At 46.3% G+C, this 14,306-nt stretch overlaps 1 non-coding gene across 1 annotated transcript; it reads right to left on the bottom strand.

Moving 5' to 3' along the window:
• Positions 1 to 8,345: 8,345 nt before the first annotated feature.
• TRNAH-GUG (transfer RNA histidin (anticodon GUG)) lies at positions 8,346 to 8,417 on the bottom strand. Its single transcript has one exon. It is a non-coding gene; the product is annotated as a tRNA-His (tRNA).
• Between the last annotated feature and the right edge of the window lie 5,889 nt (positions 8,418 to 14,306).

The following is a 14,306-nucleotide window of genomic DNA, read 5'->3' as shown; positions in this document are numbered from 1 at the left end:
AGTGCCTTTGATCATCTAACCATCCCCTGGTGTGCTGGCCCCAGCTGCCAAATTATACCCAACCATCTCCCACAATCCCTCTCTCCTGACCCTGTAGTGTGGCCTATATATGTAGTAGTTGCTAAGGGGAAGCACGCAGTGTGGGGTACAGCACGCAAGCATCCCATAAGCAAAGCATCACAGAAGATAAGCATCCAGCAAAACGGCAGTTATACATGGCAGTTAATCAGGGCAGGAGTCAGGTAACCCACACCTTGCCTTCCCCTTTATCCATGTGCTTTATTTTTATCCTCCTGTGTTCCCTTGCCATCCACATTCATCACCCTATCCCCCCTCCATCACGACTCATACACATCAGCCCCTCTATACTTCCCTCTCCCATGTACAGCTCCCACACACTCCTCACCTTCCTGAGAAACCTCAGCCCATCTTGCCCAAACACATCGCAGAAAAAAACTACTTACAATTCCAACAACTATTGGCTCTTTATCTTCTTTCTCCTACTGATTTCAGGGGACATCTCCCCCAACCCTGGTCCACCATCCCCCAACCTCGACCCCTACCCTACCTCATATCGAAACCACAATAATCTGATTAACATTACTTGCACTCCCTCATCTCAATCTTTTAATTGTGCCCTCTGGAATCCACGGTCTGCTTGTAACAAGCTTCCTTTCCTACACAACTACTTTCTGAACAACTCTCTTAATCTGTTGGCCCTCACTGAAACCTGGATTCAGGATTCTGACACTGTCTCTCCTGCTGCCATTTCCTACGGTGGCTTACAATTCTCTCACTCCCGGAGACCCACAAACAGACCTGGTGGTGGAGTTGGCATACTCCTGTCCCCACAATGCACTTTCCAGGTCATCCCCCCAGTCCCATCACTCTTATTCCCTTCTTTTGAGGTCCACACCATCAGGCTCTTCCGTCCCCTCTCCCTCAGGGTAGCGGTCATATACCGGCCCCCAGGCTCACCCACCCTCTTCCTTGACCACTTTTCAGCCTGGCTGCCACACTTCATGTCCTCAGAACTACCAACCCTCATCCTGGGAGACTTCAACATCCCCATTAACAGCCCTAATTCCACATCTGCATCCCAGCTTCTATCACTAACCACCTCTCTAGGCCTCTCACAGCTTTCAACCTCTGAGACACATAAGGACGGTAACACCCTTGATCTGGTCTTCTGCCGGCTCTGTTCAATCTCCCACCTAAACAACTCACCGCTTCCACTCTCTGACCACAACATTCTCTCCTTCACGCTCACAAATCCTCGCCCACCCCAGCTCATTCCTACCTACCACACAGTCAGAAATCTACAAGCTATTAACCCTCAGACACTTTCAGATTCCCTACACTCATCTCTGTCCCCAATCTCCTCTCTTTCCTGTCCTAATCTGGCTGTTCATCACTACAATGACACCCTTAGAAGCACCCTTGACCAAGTAGCTCCCCTCACCCTCAGAACCTCCAAACACAGAGTAAAAGAGCCCTAGCTCACATCGCAAACTCAACTTCTCCAGCGATGCTCCAGGAGTGCTGAACGCCTATGGAGAAAAACCCGCACACCAGAAGACTTCATCCACTTCAAATTTATGTTAAGAACCTATAACGCTGCCCTTCACCTTGCCAAACAGACCTACTTCACCACCCTGATCTCCTCACTAGCCAACAACCCCAAGAAACTTTTTGACACTTTTCACTCCCTCCTCAGGCCAAAAGCACAAGCCCCTATCACAGACATTTGTGCTGATGACCTGGCCTCCCACTTTACAGAAAAAATAGATAATATCCGTCAAGAAATCTGCTCCCAACCACCAAGTGCTGTGACTTCCATCCCTTCCTACATCTCCCCTAGCTCACTCTCCACATTTGATCCCATAACAGAAGAAGTCTCCAGACTCCTCTCTTCTTCTCGTCCGACTACATGCACTACCGACCCCATTCCCTCACATCTCCTCCAGTCTCTCTCTCCAGTCGTCACAACCCACCTAACTACAATCTTTAATCTCTCCCTCTCCTCGGGCATTTTCCCATCCTCCTTCAAACACGCCATCGTTACTCCACTACCAAAGAAACCTGCTCTCGACCCATCCTGCACAAACAACTACAGACCAGTCTCCAATCTCCCCTTCATCTCTAAACTTTTGGAACGCCTAGTTTACTCCCGCCTTACCCGTTACCTCTCCATTCACTCCCTTCTAGACCCTTCACAGTCCGGCTTCCGCCCCCTACATTCGACTGAAACTGCACTCATCAAAGTGACCAATGACCTTCTGACAGCAAAACGTAACGGTGACCACTCTCTGCTCATTCTTCTTGACCTATCTGCAGCTTTCGATACTGTTGACCACCATCTCCTACTCTCTAGGCTCCAGTCACTAGGCATTAAGGACACTGCACTCTCCTGGTTCTCTTCCTATCTCTCTGACCGCTCCTTCAGTGTTTTGTTCTCTGGCTCCACGTCATCTCCTCTTCCTCTTGCTGTCGGGGTACCTCAGGGCTCAGTCCTTGGCCCCCTTCTTTTCTCTCTCTACACAGCCCCAATTGGTCAGACCATCAGCAGATTTGGCTTTCAGTACCATCTTTATGCTGATGACACACAACTATACACGTCTTCCCCCGACCTTACCCCCGCTGTACTACAGAACGCCAGTGACTGTCTGTCCGCAGTCTCCAATATCATGTCCGCTCTCTATCTGAAACTCAACCTCTCCAAAACTGAACTTCTTCTGCTCCCGCCGTCTACTAACCTCCCTAAATCTGACATTTCCTTCTCCGTGGGTGGTACCACAATAACACCCCGGCAGCAGGTGCGCTGTCTGGGTGTTATGTTTGACACCAATCTCTCCTTTACATCCCATATACAATCCCTTGCCCGCTCCTGCCGCTTACACCTAAAGAACATCTCTAGAATCCGCCCTTTTCTCACTATGGAAACAACAAAAACCCTCACTGTTGCATTGATCCACTCTCGCCTGGATTACTGCAACGCTCTATTAATTGGCCTCCCCGTCACTCGACTATCCCCTCTCCAGTCCATACTCATTGCAGCAGCCAGGATCGTCCATCTGGGTAATCGGTACTCGGACGCGTCCGCTCTTCGCCAGTCCTTACATTGGCTGCCCATTCATTATAGGATCCAATTCAAAGTACTTGTTCTCACCCACAAAGCTCTCCACAGTGCGGCACCCCCTTACATCTCTTCTCTCATTTCTGTCTATCGGCCTAGCCGATCGCTGCGCTCTGCAAACGACTTTCGACTAACCTCTGCACTAATCCGAACCTCCCACTCCCGACTCCAAGACTTCTCCCGTGCTGCTCCTATCCTCTGGAATGCTCTACCCCAAGAAATCAGGACTATCCACAATTTGCATAGTTTTAGGCGCTCCCTCAAAACACACCTGTTCAGAGCGGCCTATCACATTCACTAATCAAAGTCATTCTCTGTGTAAGTGTGCGTGCGTAGCCCATTCACTATCTCCATCCATCCTTCACTCCTGCAAGATGGCTGGACCTTCATTGTAAATACACCATTGTAAATACACACCTGTACTCTGTATCTCCCTCACCTCATTGTAGATTGTACGCCCTCACGAGCAGGGTCGTCTTATTTTGTCTTATTTTGCTTTAATTATTGTATTGTTAGCGTTGTTACTTATGACTTGTGTTTTGAAACTGTTAAACTGTAAAGCGCTGCGGAATATGTTGGCGCTATATAAATAAAGATTATTATTATTATTATTATTATCATACATATCCTCCATCCCATAGTCCCATGCCCATATACCTATCATACATATTCTCCATCCCATAGTCCCATGCCCATATACCCATCATACATATTCGCCATCCCATAGTCCCATGCCCATATACCCATCATACATATTCGCCATCCCATAGTCGAGTGCCCATATACCCATCACACATCCTTCATCTCATAGTCCCATGCCCATATACCCATCATACATATCCGCTATCCCATAGTCCCGTGCCCATATACCCGTCATACATATCCTCCATCCCATAGTCCAGTGCCCATATACCCATCACACATCCTCCATCCCATAGTCCTGTGCCATATACATATCTGCCATCCCATAGTCCCATGCCCATATACCCATCACACATCCTCCATCCCAAAGGCAAGGCCCGTGCCCATATACCCATCATACATATCCTCCATCCCATAGTCCCGTGCCCATATACCTGTCATACATATCCTCCATCCCATAGTCCAGTGCCCATATACCCATCACACATCCTCCATCCCAAAGGCAAGGCCCGTGCCCATATACCCATCATACATATCCTCCATCCCATAGTCCCGTGCCCATATACCTGTCATACATATCCTCCATCCCATAGTCCAGTGCCCATATACCCATCACACATCCTCCATCCCATAGTCCCGTGCCCATATACATATCTGCCATCCCATAGTCCCGTGCCCATATACCCATCACACATCCTCTATCCCAAAGGCAAGGCCCGTGCCCATATACCCATCATATATATTCTCCATCCCATAGACCCGTGCCCATATACCCATCATACATATCCTCCATCCCATAGACCTGTGCCCATATACCCATCATACATATCCTCCATCCCATAGTCTGACACGCAAGTAGCGACCCCCGTCCTCTGCTATGTCGCTGGTGAGATCTACCTGTGTGGCAGCTCACTAGCGACCACATAGCGATGCACCAGCGATCCTGACCGCGTCATATCGCTGGTCGGGATTGCTGGTGGATCGCTAAGTGTGACTGTACCTTAAGATAGAAGTATAACTTGGATACCTGTATGTATACAGTGTTGATACCTGCATAATTGGGGACGCCCATGCAGTGTAGTGAATCTTCCAGGGTTTTCTGTCTTGGTGTTGCTTCTCTGATATTCCAAACGGATGATGTTTAAAAGCCTCTTGGTGATGATGTGATTATACTGTACATAGTTAACCTTTATATATACTTAATCATTATATGTATTGAATCTTTATATGTACTTAACCTTTGTATCTTAAAATATGCAAAAGTGTACGCAATCATGCTATCCAATCATACTATTCCTTTAGTTTTGTACCTTGTAATAAAATCACGTTATATGGCAAGTAGTAGCCTTCTTTAAAGCCGTATCCGAACCTTAGGCCGGGGTCACACTAGAGAGGAATACGGACGAGTGAGAGGCGTAAAAAGCACACATTACACACGGACAAATGATTCTCTATGGGGCAGCTCCCAACACCGTATATTTCTCATCTGTATTCTATGGTCCGTGCCAATCGCAGCATGCTGCGATTGTCAGCGTACTACGCCCGTAATACACCAATGCAAGTCTATGGGTGCGCAAAAAATACGCATTACACATGGACCACACGTGTGACTTGTGAGAAATACGCACCCGGTGTCTTTTAGCAAAGCCGGCAATTCAGTGCGCTATACAGTAAACTCACACTGACAGGTTTAATAAAGAAACGAAAGAATAGATATATACACATAGAATACATTATATACACTCACTGGCCACTTTATTAGGTACACCTGTCCAACTGTGTGTTAAGACTTAATTTCTAATCAGCCAATCACATGGCGGCAACTCAGTGCATTTAGGCATGTAGACATGGTCAAGACAATCTCCTGCAGTTCAAACCGAGCATCAGTATGGGGAAGAAAGGTGATTTGAGTGCCTTTGAACGTGGCATGATTGTTGGTGCCAGAAGGGCTGGTCTGAGAATTTCAGAAACTGCTGATCTACTGGGATTTTCACGCACAACCATCTCTAGGGTTTACAGAGAATGGTCCGAAAAAGAAAAAAAATCCAGTGAGCGGCAGTTCTGTGGCCGGAAATGCCATGTTGATGCCAGAGGTCAGAGGAGAATGGGCAGACTGGTTCGAGCTGATAGAAAGGCAACAGTGACTCAAATTGCCACCCGTTACAACCAAGGTAGGCAGAAGAGCATCTCTGAACGCACAGTGCGTCGAACTTTGAGGCAGATGGGCTACAGCAGCAGAAGACCACACTGGGTACCACTCCTCTCAGCTAAGAACAGGAAACTGAGGCTACAATTTGCACAAGCTCATCGAAATTGGACAGTAGAAGATTGGAAAAACGTTGCCTGGTCTGATGAGTCTCGATTTCTGCTGCGACATTCGGATGGTAGGGTCAGAATTTGGCGTAAACAACATGAAAGCATGGATCCATCCTGCCTTGTATCAACGGTTCAGGCTGGTGGTGGTGGTGTCATGGTGTGGGGAATTTTTTCTGGGCACTCTTTGGGCCCCTTGGTACCAATTGAGCATCGTTGCAACGCCACAGCCTACCTGAGTATTGTTGCTGACCATGTCCATCCCTTTATGACCACAATGTACCCAACATCTGATGGCTACTTTCAGCAGGATAATGCGCCATGTCATAAAGCTCGAATCATCTCAGATTGGTTTCTTGAACATGACAATGAGTTTACTGTACTCAAATGGCCTCCTCAGTCACCAGATCTCAATCCAATAGAGCATCTTTGGGATGTGGTGGAACGGGAGATTCGCATCAGGGATGTGCAGCCGACAAATCTGCGCCAACTGTGTGATGCCATCATGTCAATATGGTCCAAAATCTCTGAGGAATGCTTCCAGCACCTTGTTGAATCTCTGCCACGAAGAATTGAGGCAGTTCTGAAGGCAAAAGGGGGTCCAACCCCTTACTAGCATGGTGTACCTAATAAAGTGGCCAGTGAGTGTATATATATTATATTTTCACACGTCATTGTGACAAACATATATATATATTTCACAGAGTTCTTCATAGCAGAATAGCCGCTAATTAACTCTATCAAATCATTCCCCAACCCAACATGAAATGACACATGGTTTACATTCAGTAAACCATTTCATTTCATGTTTTTTTTATATGTCCCTGACTAATAATTAGATGAGGGTTTGTGTGCAAAATTTGAGAGTTGTAATTGTTATTTTAAGGGGTTAATTCTTTGTTAAAAAATGTGTGGGCTTTCCATTGCCCTGTAGCGGTGGCGAGTGGGTTAATCTATCAAAGGGTTAATGTCACCATTCAGTTGTAAGGTGACATTAACCCTTTGTTAGATTAACCCATTCGCCACCGCTACAGGGCAATGGGAAGAACAAGCATTTTGTAACAACGAATTAACCCCTTAAAATAACAACTACAACTCCCAAATTTTGCACACAAACCCTCAACAAATTATTAGTCAAGGACATATAAAAAAAAACATGAAATTAAATGCTTTACTGAATGTAAGCCATGTGTCATTTCATGTCGGGTTGGGGAATTATTTGATAGAAGCCGGCAATTTAATTAGCGGCTATTCTGCTATGAAGAACTCTGTGAAATATAAATATATATATATGTTTGTCACAATGACATCTATGTATATATATATATATATATATATATATATGCGCATTATATGTGTCTATATCTATTCTTTCGTTTCTGTTAGAAACCCTGTCATAGGGCTCCATTATATGTCCATTTTGCAAGCCTGCGAGAAAATCTCAGCATACGGATTACATACGGATGCTCACTTGCGCAAAATACGCGACCACACCTTGATTACTGATGACCTACGGATCACTATTTAGGGGTCATTCATCCGTATTACGCCTGTAATCTACGGGATCGTATTTTGCGCCGGTTAGTGTGACCCCGGCCTTATTGTTAAAAACTTGGCAATACAATGGGCTATTGACGTTCTCAGGAGAAATTGCGTAACAAATTATTTTGGTGTAATTTCTCCTGTTTCCCATGTGAAAATGTAAAATTTGGGGCTGAAAAACTTTTTTGTGCGGAAAGTCAAATGGTGGATTGTGTTGCATGTGAATTTGCCCCGGACTTCACTGCAGATTATACACTTTGTAAAAAGGGGTTATCCGGTGACGATTAGTTATCACTTATAAAGAGGTGATAACTTATTGATCGAGTGCGGGTCTAATGGCTGGAGCCTGTACCGATCACCTGCCCACTTGCTTCATTCATTCTCTATGGGGCAGCCGGAAAAAGCTGAGCGCAGCACTGAGCAGCGGCGGTCAGAAATGCACACTCCACTATGTTTATATTTTCTGATGCGATAATAAATTTCTCAGAGAATTTAAATGAACCAAAAAATGAAAATCAATTTTTAAAAAAACCACCATGCATGCCCCTTAACACACATCACCACCTTCTAAACTATTGTAGAAAACAGAATTCAGTTGTTCATTGTTCAGGCAAATTTTCATGCACAGTAATTTTGTCAATATTGTTACTTCCGATTTATCTAAATTTTAGAGGATGAAAAAAAAAAAAAAATACAGTATATTTAAAATATATGCCGTGACCCGGATTCGAACCGGGGTTGCTGCGGCCACAACGCAGAGTACTAACCACTATACGATCACGGCTAACTGGAAGCTGGGCTGCAGTAAAGAGTAGTCTAACGACCTCACACTGTAGACTGCTTAGCATTAGCCATAGTGATAAGCGAGTATACTCGATGCTCAGGTTTTCCCGAGCATGCTCGGGTGATCTCAGAGTATTTGGATGTGCTCGTAGATTTGGTTTCTGTCGCCTCAGCTGCACGATTTGCGGCTACTTGACAGTCTGAATATATGTGTGGAATTCCCAACAAACAGACATTCCCCACATGTATTCAAGCTGTCAAGTAGCCGCAGATCATGCAGTTGCAGAGACAGAAACTAAATCTCCGAGCACGCCAAAATACTCGGAGATCACCCGAGCATGCTCAGGAAAACCCAAGCAATGAGTACAACCCCTGGCAAAAATTATGGAACCACCGGCCTTGGAGGATGTTCATTCAGTTGTTTACTTTTGTAGAAAAAAAAGCAGATCACAGACATGGCACAAAACTAAAGTTGTTTCAAATGGCAACTTTCAAGAAAAATCAAGAAAAAATGTGATTGTCAGTAATGGTTACTTTTTTTAACCAAGCATAGGGAAAAATTATGGAATCACTCAATTCTGAGGAAAAAATTATAGAATCACCCTGTAAATTTTCATTCCCAAAACTAACACCTGCATCAAATTATATCTGCTTGTTAGTTGCATGTGAAAAGGAGTGAGCACACCTTGGAGAGCTGTTGCACCAAGTGGACTGACATGAATCTTGGCTCCAACACGAGAGATGTCAATTGAAACAAAGGACAGGATTATCAAACTCTTAAAAGAGGGTAAATCATCACGCAATGTTGCAAAAGATGTTGGTTGTTCACAGTCAGCTGAGTCTAAAATCTGGACCAAATACAAACAACATGGGAAGGTTGTTAAAGGCAAACATACTGGTAGACCAAGGAAGACATCAAAGCATGAAGACCAGAAACTTAAAGCAATATGTCTGCAAAATAGGAAATACATAACATAACAAATGAGGAACGAATGGGAGGAAACTGGGGTCAACGTCTGTGACTAAACTGTAAGAAACCGCCTAAAGGAAATGGGATTTACATATAGAAAAGCTAAACAAAAGCCATCATTAACACCTAAACAGAAAAAAACAAGGTTACAATGGGCTAAGGAAAAGCAATTGTGGACTGTGGATGACTGGATGGAAGTTCAGTGATGAATCGCGAATCTACATTGGGCAAGGTGATGATGCTGGAACTTTTGTTTGGTGTGCCGTTCCAATGAGATTTATAAAGATGACTGCCTGAAGAGAACATGCAAATTTCCACAGTCATTGATGATATGGGGCTGCAATCCAGGTAAAGGCACTGGGGAGATGGCTGTCATTAAATCTTCAATAAATGCACAAGTTTATGTGGAGGATATTTTAGACACTTTTCTTATCCCATCAATTGAAAGGATGTTTGGGGATGATGAAATCATTTTTGAAGATGATAATGCATCCTGCCATAGAGCAAAAACTGTGCAAACATTCCTTGAACAAAGACACATAAGGTCAATGTCACGGCCTGCAAATAGTCCGGATCTCAATCCAATTGAAAATCTTTGGTGGAAGTTGAAGAAAATGGTCCATGACAAGGCTCCAACCTGCAAAGCTGATCTGGCAACAGAAAAGTGGCAGCGTCTTTTCCTAGGACCTCCTATCCCTTCACGCCCTTCTTCTCCGCGCCAGCGGCCATTTCTAATGTCCATTTTACAGTTTATCAAATTAGGTCTTCTGCACATTTTCAAAAGTATAAAGTCCAATAAATCTCAGGCGCACAGAACCTGTTGGCATCGGGTCTCGTCATCCTGTTTGTGAAGCCAAGTTGGGTCACCCTCCCAGGGCCATGGGGTACTTGGTACCGGGCCGGCGTCAGGGGGATGTGTCACAGCAGCGGTGACCCGGTCCGTGGCCCTGGGCGCCCAAATTGATGGTGGTTTGAGGTTAATGTAATAGTTCATGACACCACCTGTGGTGTTCTGCAAGGGAGGTGTTAAGCCGACGCTTCATGCAGATCCGCTGGGACTGATGGTGTGGTGCAGCAAAGATGGTGTAGCTCCCCACAGGTGGGGCTGTAGTCCCAAGGCAGTGTAGGTGCTATGGATGAGGAGAGGCGCAGGGTGGTATGGATGCTGGTACCCAGATGTAGCGGTGCTGAAGGTGTTAGCGCACAAATGAATGGAGGACACCAGAGCTGCAGTTTCAAAGCTTTACTCAGTTCGTGGTACACACAGGTGCCTGCCTCCGAGCCGTGTCCTCTGGGGTAAAGACTCAACCAACCTCCCGGGGAAAGCAGGGCTCCCCTCTCCAACAATCCACCAACATGTACCATCCTGAATGACTACGCCAATGCGCCTTGTGGTGTGAAGCACTCCGGTACTTAGTAAGCCCGGAATGCCTCCTAAGAGATGTTCCTAGAACTCTACTTGCACGGCAGACAGCTGTAGCCTGCTTCGGGGACGCCTCACTCCCGGCTATCTGTGTCGCTGTTGTGCCTCAAGTCTTGGATGGGAGTAATGCATTTACAGCTAACTACTCCACCAGTGTCTGCTGCGGAACCATAAGTGTCCATACAACCTTGGGGACCGGGCTCCGGCCTTGCGCTGAGAACCTATAGGCAGGGTTCCTCTTCCAACCCACGTCTCCTCTCTGTTCTCCCTACTCCTTCGTTCCTTACTTGTCTTTCCTTCCTATGGATGCTTAAGTTACAGTTCCACGTCTTTCCACCTTCCTTACTTTCCCGTGCTAGCTTGCTCAGGTCACAGAGGCAGCTGCAGCACTCCTTCCTTCATCCTTTCTTCCAGGGATCCTCACTCCACTCTCTGAGTGACTTCCTACTCCGCCGACCTTCTGTCAGACAGCCCCCTAAGGGACTGACCTGTAATTCTAAACCTTCCCAATCTTTTATATGGATCTAAATTCCACCCACCTCCCAACACATCCAGTGTTCCAAGCAGGGAACCACCAGAGGTGCTCTGCTACTCTCCAAGCACTGAGCCGCAATGTGGTTGTGCAGAACTACGCTGTTGTGTGGGGTGCGAGTGTTGGTGTGGAAAGGAGCTCCCAACTTACCCAGACGGTGGGGCACCACACCCTAGGAGAAGGTGCAGTACCTCTGTGGCGACTGAGCCTCAGGGGCGCCACACTTTCACCATACCCACCATCTCTCTTTGAGGCAAAACATCTTACGCAAACCAAACAAAGCACAACTGATGGCTGCTATAAAAGAACAGAGTTCAGATGACACAGTACTCAAGGAAGTACCAGAAGTGGAACATTATGTTCTTGACGGAGGTTCTCTTCTCCATCGACTGAAGTGTTCAGAAGGAAAGACATATTGTTCAATCGCTGAAGACTATGCATCTTTCACACTAAAGCACTATGGTAAGGCTACGATAGTATTTGATGGTTACATTGGAGGACCAAACACTAAGGACATTATCCATCAGCGACGGCGCAAAAAACGAACAAGTAACAAAGTGAACATTGCTGAAGGAACGAAATTTGTCGGGAAAAAGGACTTCCTTTCGAATGTGGAGAACAAACAGTCTCTTATCAATCTCGTTTCACAGCGCATGAATGACAGAGGTTGCCTCGTATTACAATCAGAGGGGGATGCAGATGTGGAGATTGTTAAGGCAGCACTGTCAATGTCATCCAACAAAAGTACCAGTCTCATTGGCGAAGATACAGATCTTTTGGTGTTGTTACTTCATCACGCGTCAACCAGCGATGGCAAGCTTTATTTCTACTCGGATAATGGGAGTCCTGCAACAGTATATGACATTAAGGTTATGAAGAAGTTCCTGGGAAACCATGTCTGCAGCAGTCTTCTGTTCCTTCATGCATTCACGGGTTGCGATACCACTTCTGCGTTTTTTGGAATCGGTAAACAACTCGGTCTACACAAGGTTTTGAAGGGAGACTCGGTCTTAAATAGCTGTGCAAAAATCTTTTCCACACCTAACAAAAACAGAGCTGAGATTGAAGACGCTGGGTGTAAAGCGATAGTGGCATTGTTCGGGGGCAAACCTGGAGACAATCTGTCTGCAAAGAGGTATTCTCTCTGCAAAAAAGTTGGTTCAGCCAAAATCTTTGTTACACCTGAACCACTGCTACCGACCTCCTCTGCAACGAAGTATCATGCCCTTCGGAGTTACCTCTAAGTGATGCTTTGGATGGACAATGGGGAGGCCATGGACACTACTGAATGGGGATGGGAATTGCAGAACAGTCTAGTTCCAGTGATGATGGATACTTCACCTGCGCCAGAAACACTTCTGAAAATAATTCACTGCAATTGTTCTCGTGGTTGTAGTACACCTCGGTGCACTTGCAAAAGACACGGACTTACCTGTTCACGGGTATGCGGACCATGTCAAGAAGGGCATTGTGACAATATGAGGAAGCCGTGTCTGATGATGAAAATAGTGACTATTGACCTGACACGCTCATTCAGTGATGAAGTAGGTCTTAAATCTATAATTTCTAGAAATGTACATATATGTCATGATGTCATGACCTCGCCTATCCATGTAGTTAGTATAAAACTTTGTATAAAAATTGTTATATGAAAATATATAGTATACAAACTGCAAACTCTTCTGTAACCTACAGCTACAGCTTTGAAATAGGGAAATATTCGTTATTTTTAGTGCGATGGCTGTCATCGTCTTATGACGTCATAGTTAGGACCTTCGTGGTGATCAATTTTTGGAAAACTTTTAATATGTTGTTCCCCACATGTAATAGTAATAAAAAAAAATCATAAAACGCTTTCTTGGAATTTGTTCCAGGTCAAACCGTATTTTGACTGGACTATTATGGGTATTCCGATATGGCGGCCGGGATTCAATGAGCGGCGCAGAATTCAAATCCCCCAAGCCACGTGGCTCTGCTCATTGGCTGAGCCGCCCGCTGGCTGAGGCTTGGTGGGGGATTCAAATCCCGCGCTGCACCGCTCATTGGCTCAGTCGGCGGATTACATACTTACCTGACTGGGAGGAGTGTTGCCACGGCACTTCTCTTCTCACCGGAGATCGGGGCAGGAGTGCGGTGTTGGAATCGCGCATGTGCATGGCGCTATCCAGCGCCATTTTACTGCATACACATTTGCAGTGTGCCTTCAGCAATATGGCGCCGGACAGCGCGGTATGGGCATGCGCGTACTCCGGCAGCACACTCCTCCCCCGGCCTCAGGCAGAATGCGACAGCGCTGGAGCACAGGGAAGAAAGATGAGTATAAATGGTTTTTTTTTGTATGTGTGCACTTAAAAAGGGGTGAGAGGACCATACATATCAGGATGGGGGGGTAGCATGCATACCAGGATGGGGGGTGAGAGGTAGCATGAATGCAATAGGAGGTTAGGGGACCATGCATACCAGGATGGAGGGGTGAGGGGACCATGCATATCAGGATAGGGGGGTTCAGGGACCATGCATACCAGGATAGGGGGGTTCAGGGACCATGCATACCAGGATAGGGGGGGGTTCAGGGACCATGCATACCAGGATAGGGGGGGTTCAGGGACCATGCATACCAGGATAGGGGGGGTTCAGGGACCATGCATACCAGGATAGGGGGGGTTCAGGGACCATGCATACCAGGATAGGGGGGGATCAGGGACCATGCATTCCAGGATAGGGGTGAGAGGGCCATGCATGCATTCAAATCCCACGTGACACCGCTCATTGGCTCACCAGGGGCGCTCAGCAAATGAGTGGTGTGCGCGGCTTTGGCGGGGGTCAAATTCCGTGCAGCACCGCTCATTGGCTCAGCCGGCGGGGGGATTCAAATCCCCCGCCAAAGCCGCGCGGTACCACTCATTGGCTGAGCCTGTTCATTTCACCGCACTCCCGATGCAATAGCATCAGGACTATTTCTAGT

The sequence above is a fragment of the Dendrobates tinctorius genome, unplaced genomic scaffold (genome assembly GCF_039654945.1).
Source record: "Dendrobates tinctorius isolate UK_male_01 unplaced genomic scaffold, ASM3965494v1 ptg000245l, whole genome shotgun sequence".
In the NCBI taxonomy this organism is placed as follows: Eukaryota; Metazoa; Chordata; class Amphibia; order Anura; family Dendrobatidae; genus Dendrobates; species Dendrobates tinctorius.
The sequence above is the reverse complement of the archived record's forward strand: the minus strand, read 5'-3'. Positions and strand labels throughout refer to the sequence as shown.